This window comes from Lissotriton vulgaris, chromosome 6, assembly GCF_964263255.1.
Source record: "Lissotriton vulgaris chromosome 6, aLisVul1.2, whole genome shotgun sequence".
NCBI classification, from domain to species: Eukaryota; Metazoa; Chordata; class Amphibia; order Caudata; family Salamandridae; genus Lissotriton; species Lissotriton vulgaris.
In genome coordinates, this window is record NC_141694.1 from 1,273,027,398 (window position 1) to 1,273,042,650 (window position 15,253).

At 47.3% G+C, this 15,253-nt stretch overlaps 1 long non-coding RNA gene across 1 annotated transcript in view; it reads left to right on the top strand.

Moving 5' to 3' along the window:
• LOC147708762 (uncharacterized) overlaps positions 1 to 13,657 on the top strand; it is a 99,553-nt gene extending 85,896 nt beyond the window's left edge. Inside the window, exon 3 of the long non-coding RNA XR_015296518.1 lies at positions 13,138 to 13,657. This is a non-coding gene — a long non-coding RNA (uncharacterized LOC147708762). The remainder of the gene's footprint in view (positions 1 to 13,137) is intronic.
• Positions 13,658 to 15,253: the final 1,596 nt, after the last annotated feature.

Consider the following 15,253-nt stretch of genomic DNA (forward strand, 5'->3'; position numbering starts at 1 on the left):
TTAAAACAGGCATTTGGGGAGATCTTCTTAACTTGCTCACATGCTTTCTTCCATTCTGTACTTGTAAGGTCATCCAAGCAATCCCGAGTTTTCCCCACATTCCCGCCCCTGTCCTGGAGTATAGAAGACACTTATCAGTTTCCTACATCCTTTCATATCCAGTCGTTTTTGCACTGGCTCATGTTCAGTTGGGGCCACGGGGAACATGTTCCAGAGATGAAGCGAGCTGTATGAGCTACTTGAACATATTATAAGAATTGATCCGTTTGCAGCTCAAAGGGCTCCTGCACCTGTTCAAACATGACAAATCTATCATTTAACAACAGGTCCCCAGCGGTTTCAAACCCTCCCTCTTGTTAGTTCTGAAGAGAAGTCCCTTTCCATATCTCAAAATGGTTTGGTAGTCCAAATAGGAATGTACCCAATGAATGGGGACCTCTTCAGGACTCTGATCACCACCATGTGTCATACTTCTGTCGTGCTGCGGACATCCCCATAACTCCACGACCCATCATAAATAGCTCCATTGATGTATTCCTCGATCCTATACCCTCTAGGAGCTATGTAGGTCCCTCCTCAAATGGATTTACCTAATGTTGTAGTTGCACTGCTGCATAATATAAAAATACATATTGACAGCCTAAGCCACCTACGGGAATTTCAGTTTATTTAACTTTTCTCAACTCTGTTTCCCAGCCTACAGCAAAGTGCACAATAGGCTATCATATCTGCATAATGGAGCTATGGGGATAGAGCACATCATGTTCTGCAACACATAGAGACAGTGACACAGAAAAACCATCTTTCCTGGAGAGATTCGACTAATAATCGAAAGGGGAAGTGTTTCCCAGAATTTAATAGAGTGGTCAACTCACCACCACTCTGCCCCTATTCAGTGAATACTAGCCCAGCTGGCATCGCATTACCCAAACCCCCAAATAGCTAAAACTATCTCTTTCCCACTCCAATCTCACATTTGTGGATAGGTCCTCCCCGTTTCACCTCACTTGGCCCAAAGGGACCTGCCTTGATTTATTACATTTAGTTCATGTGCCCAAAACTTCTGAAAACTTTTCCAGTTCTTCCAGTAAATTGGAAGAAGTCTACGTGGGTCTCTTAGTTATACCAATGCATCAGCTGCATACAAGGAGAAAATATGTGCCACATTGCCCACTCGTATACCCCACGAGTAAAGTCCCTTCTGCTGACTACTAGTGAACGGCTGAATCACTATTGCAAACAGTGGCAACAGAGGTCAGCCCTGTCTGGTTCCTCTTTCCAAAGCCCACGAGTCCGCTATTATTCCTCCTGTACGTACTCTGGCTCTAAGTTCCATATATAATTATTGAACTAAGCTTATGTGTGTTGGGCCAAAGCCCATACCTTTCAGACCAGCCCATAGAAACTGGTAGTTTACCGTGTCAAATACGCGTTCCAGGGACGCTACCGCATACTCATCCTTTGATGACTACAGCGTTTGCATGGTGTGTGTGAGTCTCCTTATATTATATCCAGTATTCCTACCTGGAATGAACCCCATCTGGTCCGCAGCAGTCATTGAGCCTATTACCCCAAAAAGTCTATTAGCAAGGACCTTAGTTAACAGTTTCACATCTGTGTTAAGCATCGACAGTGGCCTATAAGACGTAAGCAACTCCCGGTCTTTGCCTTTCTGAGGAATTATCACTATTACCACCTACCTCTGGGAATGTGGAAGCTGCTCCCCCTCACATGCTTCCATAAACACTGCCATCACTTTTTCCAACAAAAGCGGGGATATCTCCTTAAAACCTCTGCCGAGATGCCTTCCACCCCCAGTACCTTAGCCTTTTTCATACTCTCCAACGCTTCTTTTAGTTCTTCCACTCTAATCGAGACCTCCAGATTTAGGCATTGCTGCTCAGTCAGGTGTGGAAGTCCCACCTCCCGCAAGTACCATGTAATATCACCAGGAGGAACATTCAGCCTCTGATAGAAGGCGTCTTTCAAATAAATCATAAACTTCTCATTGGTACAGTCCCTCATCATGATGCTCAAACCACCTTTCTCTCTCAGCCTCATAATGTGCGTCTGTGGTCTTTTCTACTTCAATAGCCAGGCTAACATGCTTCCTGGCTTATCTCCTGCCCTGAACTACTTTATTGACCGTTGTTCTAGTGTCCCCTCTGTTGCATCATGGCCACCTTCTCTCTCTAGTGGCCAAAGGGTCTATGTCATCTGTTGTTCCTATAGTGCCGGTGTTTGTTGTAGGTCAGACTGAGAGCGCTCCAGTTGGCACCTATCCAGGGCCGGACTGGGAACCAAAACCGGCCACGGCAAAGTGATCGGCCTGCCCCCCCTCCCCACCCTGGGGGGGGGGGGGGTTGGAGGTGCCGCCGAGCTCTTTGCCGGGGCCGGTTTTACGGACGCTTTTGATACAGGGCCGATTTTGCAGCTATGCTGCAAAAACGGCCCTGTAACAAATATGGACCCCAGGGGCCCAAAACCGGCCCCCATCCGTGCGGCGCACCGGGGGATTGCCCTGTGCCCGCTATGGCCAGTCCGGGCCTGCACCTTACCCCCAAATTCTAAGGAATTTGTGGTTAAATGTTCAAACTAATAACACGATGAGAGCAACGCCCTTGTGCGCACAATGAGATATTACAAATAGTATCAACAATCAGTATCACAAACAACTTCTCTGGCGCTCGACTTCTTGCAGCCCACCGTCAAAGCCACTAAAACTCAAACAAAAGTAAAAGGAGCGTCAAAGTAAACCATGTTATCTAGCATATTAAAGTACTGCAGTCCATGAAGAATCAAAAAGTTCCACGCAAGCTTCCTTTGCACTTGTATTCCGTTCTTTTATTGTAGTAGGGTGTTGAATATTTTTATTTGTACAATGTTTTGAATATCCTTATGTTTGATATCTTCATCAAGAAAGACTGTTAGGATGAATACAATTATCCCCCTACTACAATAAAAGAACGGAATACAAGTGCAAAGGAAGCTTGCGTGGAACTTTTTGATTCTTCATGGACTGCAGTACTTTAATATGCTAGATAACATTGTTTACTTTGGCGCTCCTTCTACTTTTGTTTGGATTTGCGGTTAAATGTAAAGCGTTGGTTAGTATATTCCTCCATGTGTTCCTGCAAAGCGTTTGTCAGTGCCTCTGAGCTCATTGACTGTAACAGCATGCTCGGTCTAGCAAATTGTGGCTTCAGGGTAACAATCAAAGACACATGGTCAGAGACAAACCTATTTAAGTAAGACCGTTCTAAACATTGCTATGTCTTCCCTGCGACCCAACACGTAGGCCAACCTGCTATACCCCCAGGTACACTGGAAAAGTAAGAGTATACTTTATCACCTGGGCGATGAAATCTCCAAACATCTACCAAATCAAAGTCAGTATTAGAGTCAGTAAGCACTGTTACATGCCTGACTCCATCCCAGGTCAGCGGGGAAATTTAACCATTCTCAAATTCAGGATACAGTTAAAGTCCCCAGCCCATATTACTCTCTCTGTAGCCTAAGGTGCGGTCACTCCCACAGTTTCAAGAAATATTTATTGTCATCCATTATAGGGGCATAAACTCTTATCAGCCAGGTGTCATATCCCTCCAACAGTCCCACCACTAAATTGTACCTTTCTGTCATCGCCCCTCGGGGTTTCAAAGAGGTATCCACCGCTATCAATGCAGTTACCCCCTAGCGTAGTTCGAGTATGCGGCTTACCCAGTTTGTTGGCCTCCACCATTAACAGATGTGGCTCCTGCAATATTGTAATCTGCACGTAGTATTGCTTGAAATAAGAATATACCACGTATCTCTTTCATAGGGAGCATAATCCCCCCCGCAGACCCCTCCCCAAACTTTCCCTCTCATAGTTGTCCCCCCTCTGTGCTTCCATCTATGTGCATTGATCCTCCACTTGTGTCATGCTCAATCGCTCAATATTTTTACCCAAGCACACTATCAGTAACTTCTCATAACAATGTCTTACTGCACCCACCCCACCCCACAGGCAGACGCTTAAAACACCAAATAGTGCTCCGCCTAAGTGTGCAACTGGTCACTTGAGGAGATCAAGTGACTGTGCACTAAATCCACTCCTCCCTCTAAAGGTTTATCAAACCCTTAAAGAAAACTAAATAGTAGAAGAATCTGCAGGCAGACTCTATCTGGCTCAGGGTTCAACCCACACTAATGTTGTCCCCTACCTGAAACAAGGCTGCCAGCTTGGTATTACAAACACTGCACTGGGAGGGGGTAGCAGACCCAGGAGCTCACCCCGGGTGTTTTATCCCACAAAAAGTGGGGCTCCAACAGCATCCACCTTCTCCCTCTCGGATTCAGTGGTGTAAATTGCAAATGTAATGCAAAGAAGAGTCCATTAATACGAATGGTCAAGTTGTGTCATCTTCAGTCAGCGATTGATTATACATAATAGGAAAGGCTACATTGTCCTTTCCTTTAAGAGACATTTTTCGAAGGTAGAATTTGTTTAGGCTATTGGTGGTTTCATATGCTAAAGTTGGGATTTTTTTTACCTAAAATGACAGCTTCCTCTGAGTTCCTTCCTTAGCTTTGCATAATTTCTATCACATTCCAAGCATCTAAACACATTGTTTATAGAATGGCTTCATGATTCCCAAAGCTTTTTCATCGGCATAAGTCCGCCTTAGCTAAGAAAAGGCATAATGAACACGTCTGCGTGACGTGATTCACAGAAGTACAGGCAATAGTAATGCTTATGTGTGTATGATGCATGCAGCTTCGTAATACAGGTCACACATGTAAATCTTGACTCACATTAGAAGCAGCGAGCTTCCAAGGATATTGTCCGAGGAGTGGCTAGGGAAATTAAATGAAAATTAGTATGCCTCTGTCCTCATCCACTATCCCAGTATGAAGTTGAGGAGTACACAACATAAAACCTAGTGAGGGCACTCCCTGTCTTGAAATTTGCTATCAAGCCCACATCACTACTTCATTATTGCACCTCCTCCAAATTCATTAAGCAGACTTCAGTATAACATCTAAAACATTGCGCAGTTATTCAAGGCTGTCATGTTCACCTAATTTAAAAGCATCTTAATGACTGCGTTCCACCTCTAATTCATTTTAAAGTCAACACAGAAACTTAAAAAAAATGTTAACCATAGTTGAAATTCTACAACTTCTAGTAGATCTTTTTAAGGTGTCTAATAGCATTTTCAGTTACATTTCAGAAGTGGTATTTATAGGAATCCTTTCCCTATAGCAGTATTCCATCCATTTTACCATGCAATAACTTCCCTTGCAAATAGCACACAAATCTCTAAAAGTGAGCCTCCTTAATACATATCCCCATACATCCGGTACAACCTACACCACGACGACATTTTTCTCCTACTTCTTCCTAGTTGCTTCACCATTGGCTACCCTTCATTTGTACCTAGGCCAGGTTTCTAAATACAGCTTGTATCGATGCTCCGCACATACTCCACAGAAGTGGCTGCGGCAGCCCCCCCATGTGCGTGGTGGAGCTTTATCCGGCTTTCCCTGCTACACATCCCATGGCTACACAGACACTCACTAGGTTCCTCATCCTCAATGTACGCGGCCTGCAAACAGCTCGGAAACAATACGTGGTGTACTCATACCTTAAGCGGCAGTGCGCCAGTATAATTTTCCTGCAGGAGACCCACACTACAAACCCCAGAATTACACCGCCTACAAACATGCTGGAAGGGGATGCCACACATGCCACTTCCTACTCCGCATACGCTCAAGGTGCACTGGTCTGGATTCGCCCGCGGGTACCTTTCCAGGTCCTAGACACAACCATAGACAGGGAGGGGTGATTTGTGCTCTTGTAGGGCCGGTTGGATGTCTCCAGAATCCTGTTGGGCAGCATTTACGCCCCAAACGTAGATCAGGGTTCCTTCTGGGACACACTATCCAGGGTCCTTGCATCAAAAACAGACAACCGACGGATCAAGAGGGAGACTATAATTGCGTGTAGACCTCCACCTGGACTGTTCACACCCCCTTCTCCCTCGCTCCCCACCGCACACCTACTGTTTTGCCAGGTGGGTCAAACACTGGGCACTTGCGGACTCCTGAAGAGCAAAACATCCCAACTATCGGGTGTACTAGTTTTACTCTGCACCCCACTCTTTATAAGTGCGCCTAGACCAAATCCTTTGCTCCCCGGCCCTCCTGAGCGGGGTGCACCTGGCGAAATATCTGGGCACGGTGATCTTGGATCAAGATGTTCAGCAGTTGATGTGTGGTGGGGTGCCCCTCTTCCCTTGCTCCAAACTGGAGACTTCCCATCGACTGCCTGAAAGACCCAGTCTTCCAGAGTTCACAGGAGACCCACATACCCCAATATTTCACAGTAAATCAAAATGCTGCATCCACCAGAACGGTGGAGTGGGACGCTTTTAAGGTCGTAACCCGGGGTTGTGCTTGCCTGCAGGAGGTGGCGGGAGTGGGTCAAATTATCGACAGGGGGATCGCAGACATAGAGGTCATGCCCTAAAACGAGAAGTGGACAGGGATGACACTGGAACACTGGCACTGACTGCAGCCAAAAATCAACACACCTCCCTCTTGGAGTGCTAACTGTGGTTCAACGCAAGATCGGCGCACACCGCTGGCCTCTCCACCGAATCGCCCCTCAGCATTCTGGGAGTGGTAGTGCGAGTAGCAAAAGAAACCGGAAAGTTCAAAGTGTATCACCTTGGATGGTGTAAATCAGTTCTTGAAAGTTCGGTAATCTCTAGACCCGAGACATGGCCCGGGTTTCGGGATTTGTATCCCTCATCAGTAGAGATAAAGTTCAGGGGTGGTGAAGAAAGCCGCCGTAGATCCGTCAAGGGCTTTGTTGCCTGCTCGGCACGCAGGTGCGTTTCCCAAAAAGCCTGTCGGCTTTGGAGGCTCGCAAAAGCCCTTAAGTAGAACGCAAGATGGGCGCACACCGCTGGGCTCTCCACCGGATCGCCCCTCAGCATTCTGGGAGTGGTAGTGCGAGTAGCAAAAGAAACCAGAAAGTTCAAAGTGTATCACCTTGGATGGTGTAAATCAGTTCTTGAAAGTTCGGTAATCTCTAGACCCGAGACATGGCCCGGGTTTCGGGATTTGTATCCCTCATCAGTAGAGATAAAGTTCAGGGGTGATGAAGAAAGCCGCCGTAGATCCGTCAAGGGCTTTGTTGCCTGCTCGGCACGCAGGTGCGTTTCCCAAAAAGCCCATCGGCTTTGGAGGCTGTGTGCGGTGTGCGCCCATCTTGCGTTCTACTTAAGGGCTTTTGCGAGCCTCCAAAGCCGACGGGCTTTTTGGGAAACGCACCCGCGTGCCGAGCAGGCAACAAAGCCCTTGACGGATCTACGGCGGCTTTCTTCACCACCCCTGAACTTTATCTCTACTGATGAGGGATACAAATCCCGAAACCCGGGCCATGTCTCGGGTCTAGAGATTACCGAACTTTCAAGAACTGATTTGCACCATCCAAGGTGATACACTTTGAACTTGCCGGTTTCTTTTGCTACTCGCACTACCACTCCCAGAATGCTGAGGGGCGATCCGGTGGAGAGGCCAGAGGTGTGCGCCCATCTTGCTTTCTACTTAAGGGCTTTTGCGAGCCTCCAATGCCGACGGGCTTTTTGGGAAACGCACCTGCGTGCCGAGCAGGCAACAAAGCCCTTGATGGATCTACGGCGGCTTTCTTCACCACCCCTGAACTTTATCTCTACTGATGAGGGATACAAATCCCGAAACCCGGGCCATGTCTCGGGTCTAGAGATTACCGAACTTTCAAGAACTGATTGCACCATCCAAGGTGATACACTTTGAACTTGCCGGTTTCTTTTGCTACTCGCACTACCACTCCCAGAATGCTGAGGGGCGATCCGGTGGAGAGGCCAGAGGTGTGCGCCCATCTTGCGTTCTAACTGTGGTTCAGTTTCAGCGCCTACACCACAAGGTCCACCACGAAGATAAGTCCGGCCGCCTGTTGGTCTGGCTCATTCATAGAGATACTCTTCTCAGCCCTATACTAGAAATTTCCGCTCCTGAAGTGGGCACCCTGCATGATCATTCTGCCATTTTAGGAGCCTTCCATGATTATTACTCCACAGAATGCGTGACACCCACTCACCCTGCCGCCGGTGCAGTGGATGCCTTCTTGGCTGGTCTTTCTCTCCCCCGTCTTGAGGTGGCAGCTCACTACCGCCGAGGTGAAACAGGCTATCCATGACCTGGCATAGATAAAAACTCCTGGGCTGGTTGGCCCTTCCGGTCGCATATTACATACCATTCGCACTATTCTTGCACCCCGCCTAATGGAAATGTTTAATGAGGCACTGAACACCGGGGAGCTGCTGCCCTCCCTTCACAAATCCTTCCTGGTCTCCCTGCACAAACCTGACAGAGACCCTTCCCTTTTGGCCTCCTGTCAGCTGATAGCCATCCTCGCTGCTGATTACAAAATACTTGGCAAAGTTCTAGCAGGCAGGTATGCAAAGGTCCTCCCTAAACTCGTACACCCTGATCAGAATGGCTTTGTGCCCGTTAAGAGTACCTCCCAAAATATCTGGTGTCTTTTTTATGTACAGCACCAGGTCCCAGCCCGGTACCCCCAGGTGGCGTGCCTCATCCTGGATTTCGATAGGGCATTCGACACACTGACGTGGGAGTACCTGCTCTGAGTGATGACCCTCAGTACGACTTGGGAGGCTCATTTCACCAGCCTTTTCGGTGGGCAGGGGGACCAGACAGTGTTGCCCTTTGTTCCTCCTTCTCTTCCTGATAGTGATGGAGCCTCTCGTTGCTCCTCTCCATCGCGAGTGACGAGAATGGGACACCCCTAGCTGACTGCCTACATCCGGTGTCCCTATTTGCGGACGACTTACTTCTCTACCTCTGTGATGTACGCTCGGATCTCACACCCCTGACTGCCACGTTCCACGAGTTTGCCGATGTGGCACGCCTCCTTGTTAACTGCTAAATCATGCGTTTACCCTTTATGTCCTGGTTCCCCTCCCCACCCGGAGAGGAGTTACTAGATGGGGTCTCACTTAGTTGGTGAGGTACCACGGTCCGGTACCTGAGAATTGACCTGTACCACTCGGCCACTGATCTCCTCAAAGGGAACCTGGGACGGGCCCTGTCATAGCTGCTTTTCTGGAAACAGCTTCTGCTAGCGATAACAGGGAGAATAGCCTTGTCAAAGATGGTTATCCTTCCCCAACTCCTGTATTTATTTTACACATCTCAGTCTGGTACCTCCCTGCTCCTTCTTCTGAGACCTGGACATTCTATTAAGAGAACTGCTCTCGGGGAATCGGCGCCACTGAATTACCTTGGCAGACTTGCAGCTGCCTAACCAGTATGGGGGTGGCCTAGGTGCCCCTTGTTATGAGCCATATTATTTGGTGGCTCAATTGCAATGGCTATCCCGCTGGCTAGTGGATGGAGCTTGGGTGAGATGGGCCAGGGGTAATGCACCCTCTCGGCAACTGGAGCAAGTTACCTTCTGTTTCCAAAACACACAGATCCATCCCCAGGGCCCCCTCACCACAGCTCGATGATGTATGGTCATGGTACATTTCCTTACGCATCACATTACATTGTATGTCCCTTCGCTCTCACTGCAAGGCCCTCTGTGCCCTGCCGGGATGTACACTGCACCAGAACTACGCTGTTAGCACGAGCTCTCCCTGGACATGGTGGGGGACCTTTTCAATGAGGGAAGACTACTCACCCTTGACTAATTTAGAGCTAAGCACCATATACGCCCAGGCCAATTCCCTATATACGGGCAACTCTGCAACACTCTCTGTGTTCTCTGGTCTATGGCAGTTGACCAGTCTTTGGCCTACATGGACCTCCAGGGGCTGCTTCAGATGAGCACCGGGAGCCACATGGAGAAGTGTGGCTCAATGGTTAGAGCGGCAGACCCTGATGCAGAGGTCTAGCCCGGGACCAGGGTTCAATTCCCCGCCTCGGCGGGTCTTGGGCTCAAAAATTCCACGGACCTGATAATTCTCACCTCGGTGCCTATTCCAGTCATGGAGTCCCACTCTGCAACTCTGGGCAATAGCTTGCTTAATCTCCACCACGGCCCCCACAACGCTAAGGAATGCCTGGCCTCCACCTTGGGGGTGCCCAGGAGTGGACGACTCGCAGGGAAAGCCAGGAGGGGTTCCACAGCGGTATTCGTACAAGCGCCTTGAGACCCTTGCGGGTGAGTAGTGCGCTATACAAGTATCAATTTACATTTCAATTTACATTACATTACATTTACATCTTGTCACCTGGCTATACAGGGCGCTCAGGGAACACACCCAGCCTTCACTCTCGACTCGGCGTTCTTAGTGGGAGGACGATATTGGGAGGGGACTAAGAATAGGAATTAGCTTTGGAATTCCCTCAATCAGTCTTGCAGAATGCACATTTTAAAAGCATTCCATTTTCTAATTACGTAACACCTGATCAACTCAACCGCTGCTTACTCCCACGCGCACCCTGCTGCTCCCGGTATCGTTCAGCATCCGCCGACCTCTACCATATGCTCTGGTCCTGTCCATCTCTTTCCCCCTACTGGTCTTACATACATGCAATCTTTTGCGATGTCACAGAGCTCTCAGACTTGGACTAATGGGAGGCCAGCGCCCTGGGCATCTTCAAACGCTGGAAGCAGCACAATGTACGGGCCCGTTTTCCCAGTTTGGCCCTCCTGTTGGCGAAGAGGACTCTGACAATGCGCTGGGGAGCCGTCAGCGCCACCAGTGAAGGCATGGTGTGGGGCAGTCTGTAAGTGGGGATGGACGGAGGGCGATGCCCTCAGATATAAGGAGGCCCGTCGACGACGCTAAGTCAAATTCTCCTACACCTGGGATGCACTACTGGACCAATTTGACCAACTAGCCCCCATATGAACCCCTCTCCCGCCTTACCTCAGGACCCGGGGGACCTCTTGCCCCTTTCTGGGTGACCCCAGTCCGATCCACTGCTCCCAGAGGTTCCATCCACCACACTTGACGCTATCTGGGCAAAATGCCCTCTCCTCACATCAAGGCGTCCTTGTGGGTCATGTCTTCCACCTCCAATCATGCCGTTCAAGTTGAGACTCCGGAAACTCTTCATAACTCGACCAGCTTGCCGCTTCCTTGGGGACCCCAGTCACAGGACCCCAGTCTGATCCACTGCTCCCAGACGCTCCATCTATAATGCTTGACGCTATCTGGGCAAATGCCCTCTCCTCACACCAAGGCGCCCTAGTGGTTCATGGTTCATGTCTTTCCCCCTCCAACCATGCCATTCAAGTTGAGACTCCAGAAACTCCTCATAACTGCCAGCTTGCCGCTTCCCTCAGAAGCTCAGATTTTCCTGTTATGGACCCGGCCCCTCCACGTTCTCCTCCCACCCCCTCCCCCCCCCCCAGTTCCTTATTAACATGGTTGCAAAGGACACTCTTCCTGGATTTAGCCCAAGACAAGGGTACGCCGGACACATAGACTGAACACACATGCCTTAAGTGCTATTATTGCCCCCCCCCCCGCCCCCCCCCCTCTTAGCACGAACTGGTATCTGCTCCTGATGTTGCACTGTTGCTGTGTCTTCATTTACTTGCTGATGATAATATGATTTACCCGAAACAATGTTACCTTATATTTGTTTTCTGAAAAACTTCAATAAATTCAGTTTGAAATAAAAATTGAGTTTCCCTGCTCAAATGTTACTTCTTAGTCATATTTCATATTTAGACAAATGCAACCAAGTTATTACTGTTGGCTTGTGGCATTTTCCCATTGTTATGAATAGTTTTGCCTAGTAAGGTGTGACTAGCATCTGTAATCCTTCTCCTAGGTGGATGTTGTTGTCCTTGAAATTCTGACTTCTTCTTTTCAATGTCACTGATGGTGATTAGTTTATTAAAGCTAAGGGTGCCCATCATTGGTCCTCGTGGCTAGGTCTCTGTCAGATTTTGATTATATCTACCGAAGATAGCATGCTCACAATGAATGATATTATCTAACAGGAATCTTCTAGATCGCTTGTGGGCACCCTGAAAATGTGAAATGCATCTGATGCTTCTGAACCTCCCTTTTTTAGAGACTTCCAGACAGTGGCGGCTCCTCCGCAATGGCGGAGGAGTGTCACCCCACTGGCTCAGAGCCAGCAGCTGAAAAATAAAATCATATTTTACTATTGTTTCATTTTTCAGCTGGTGGCTGAGGCAAGGGTGTTCAAGGAGGTGTAGGGCTGGGCTATGGAAGGGGGGTAGGAGGAGTGGTATGTGCACTTTTGAGCGCGCATGTCAGTTTAATCGGCCGTCTTAGGCTGGCCAAACTGACATGCGAACTAAGGTTTCTCCAACCCAGCTCAGGACAATCTCCATTCGTCTCTCATGCTTGAGAGCAGCATGGGAATTGGATGGGGAGCCCGTGATGCTGGCCCAGGGACTGCTGGGACCAGGAACTGGAAGCAGAGGAATGCATGGTGCTTGGTAACACCAGGTACATTTTTTCATTTTTTTATTATTCTTAAACCCCCCCCCCACACGTTCGCACCGTACCTCTTCCCGCTCCTCCTCCACCCTGCTCATCTCTCTTTTTCGGTGTCAGCCGTCCCTGCTTCCAGACTAGTATGTCAGGTGGATGGAATGTATAGCGTAATGATGAAGAGTGGAAGGAAGGAAAGGAGTGGGTATTATAAATCAGTGGGGCCTTTGTTGAAGGACCAGTGCAGGTGTGCAAGGTTCTTCTGAGGAGCTCGCAGTGGTGTTGCTGAATTCCAGGGTTGCCAAATACCAACCTTCCTCTTCATGCCTCTTTCTTCCATGATCCTACACTTCCTGTCTCTTTATCTTACTCTTCAGTGTTCTTTTCTTTTTCTGCTTTCTTCCCCTTTCCTTACCTGTCTTTTTTCCCCATCCTTTCTTTCTTTTCTGACACCCATGCTCTGGATCATAGTCTGATAAAACCCGCTCCTGAAAGCACAAAATAAGTATTATAGGTAACCATCTAGGAAAGTATATATGGGTAGCGGTCTAGAAAAGTATATATTTTATGATTCTGCTGTATTGAATTACACCCACAATTGTGTAGTTATCATCAGTTGCAATATGTCTATAGTAATCCACGACTTTTCTTCTAACAGGATACAGTCTATAAGCCCTGAAGACATGGTTTTGGACTCCCATTCTGCTCTGGAGCCTCAAGTTGACGTCACCCAGTACTGTGTATGCTGGTGTTTGTTTCACATTAGCACCCGTCCTTTGACTTTGAAATAAATGAAGATTTTTACAGTGACCAGTGAACCTATCTATTCTGCACAACCAAGCCTTTCGAAGGTTCATTCCATTACTATTGGAGGTTGTATAAACCAAGAAAGGCCATGGTGGTCATAGGATGCAATGAGAAGAATGAACCAGGGATAGTCAAAAGCAGTGACAATATTTCATAGACAAAAAATGCCATTGAACTTCGCACAAATCTCGAAGGACAAAAACACGAATGCAAGGACAAGTATGGAAACGTACACTCAGCGAAGCTCAAAATACATGTATTTAAGATGATGGGAGATGTTGTCATTTTTGACCTTACAGTGGTGATACATTTAAAAAAACAATTATAATAGGACAATTAAAAAATGAAAATAAAAATATATTTTTCATGCTAAAGTGTGCCGAAATCTTCATTCATAATTCAACATATTTTAAATTTCCTCCATACAATGTTTAGCTGGAGTAATTTAAAGAGAAGCACTTTTTCCCTGATTGTTCTATTCTATTGTAATATAGAGATTTATGTGTCCAACCTCTATGCTGAAAAGGAGAAACTACAGTAGTGGTTAGAAGTTGTTGGTACTTCCAGTAACTACAACACACTTGCAGTTGACAAGCTACATTGCCCTTCATTTCCTCTGGTAAGGCTATTCTCTTGATTGGATCTCCTTCTAACTTTCAAACATCTTGTCCTCATTCTTCTGGTGCTCAGTGCTCTTGCTGCAACCTCTGCCAGTTGCATACATACACTCAACCTCTACCAGCTTGCATCCACAAGGTATTTTCCTCTCCTGTTCTCTACCTATATCACATCCATTGGTGACACCGTTTTGCTCCTTTTCTTCTTTCGCATACTTTGTACAAGGAAAGTTATCAGACTGTCTTTGGCTTTTAGACACTGGATGGCACTTACCTTGCTTATCTCCATTAAGACTAAAGACAATTATTTATTCCTCAGAGTCATAAGTCCTCATTTTATATACTGACATTTTGACCCCCTCCCTGAGTCCAGAAACCTTGCACTACAATTTCATCACAATAAGAAGCTTTAATCATTAATCACAATCCATCTAAGGCAGCCAGATTCCAGCTGCTCAGTATTAGGAAAATCCAGAGGTAGCTCACATCCATGCTCCCAGGCCCAATAAACGCACAGGGGCAAATCTACTAAGATGTCATGCTACAGAATACAGCAAGGCAACTCGCTGTGCTGCATCGCTTGAAATGGAGAAATGGAGAAAGTAGAAATGCATCACATCTAGTAAAATATGGCACACTTCTGCTCTTTCCTAGCACTGTAAACTATTTGCTGCCTAGCGCCAATGCAGCCACCCTTGCACCATGCTGCACTAGTGCCTGCATTAGGGGCAGTATTGGTTTTGTGCAGGAAAGGCATACCTTCCTGCACAAAAACATTCCGTAGAATGCAGTACACATGGAAAGAGGATGTAACAAGGAGAAATAAATATATTTCTCCGTGTTATGCCATCCTCTGGTGGGAACACCATTTTAGAACAAACCCAGGTTGACAAGTCTTTGTAAATCTGGGTTTGCATCAAAATACAAGGGTGGCTGCACGGGAACGTTAATGCTTCACCCGTGTAGCGCCTACCGAACACAAGGTAACGCAAGGCAGCGCAATTTGATGCCTTGCCCTTGTATTTACTAAACCATGCAAAGTCATAGAAATCGACTTCGCATAACTTAGTAAATGCCAAAATTTATTTTGTGTTGGGCTGCCCCACAAAAGTTATGCAACCCCAGCGCAAAATCCTAATAAGTCTAGCCAGACTAATGTGATAGCCTATTGGTACCAGTTCCCCAATTTGCTCTTTCTCCCTTTAATAAGATTATAAATTTAACTTTGAAGACATTATAATCTGCCTTCTCATCCATATACCCACCTTGTTGCATCAATGGCAAGCTGGATAGCGGTCTATCGGCCACATGAACCATATAAATTACCCTCATGTTTGAAGCAATACAGGG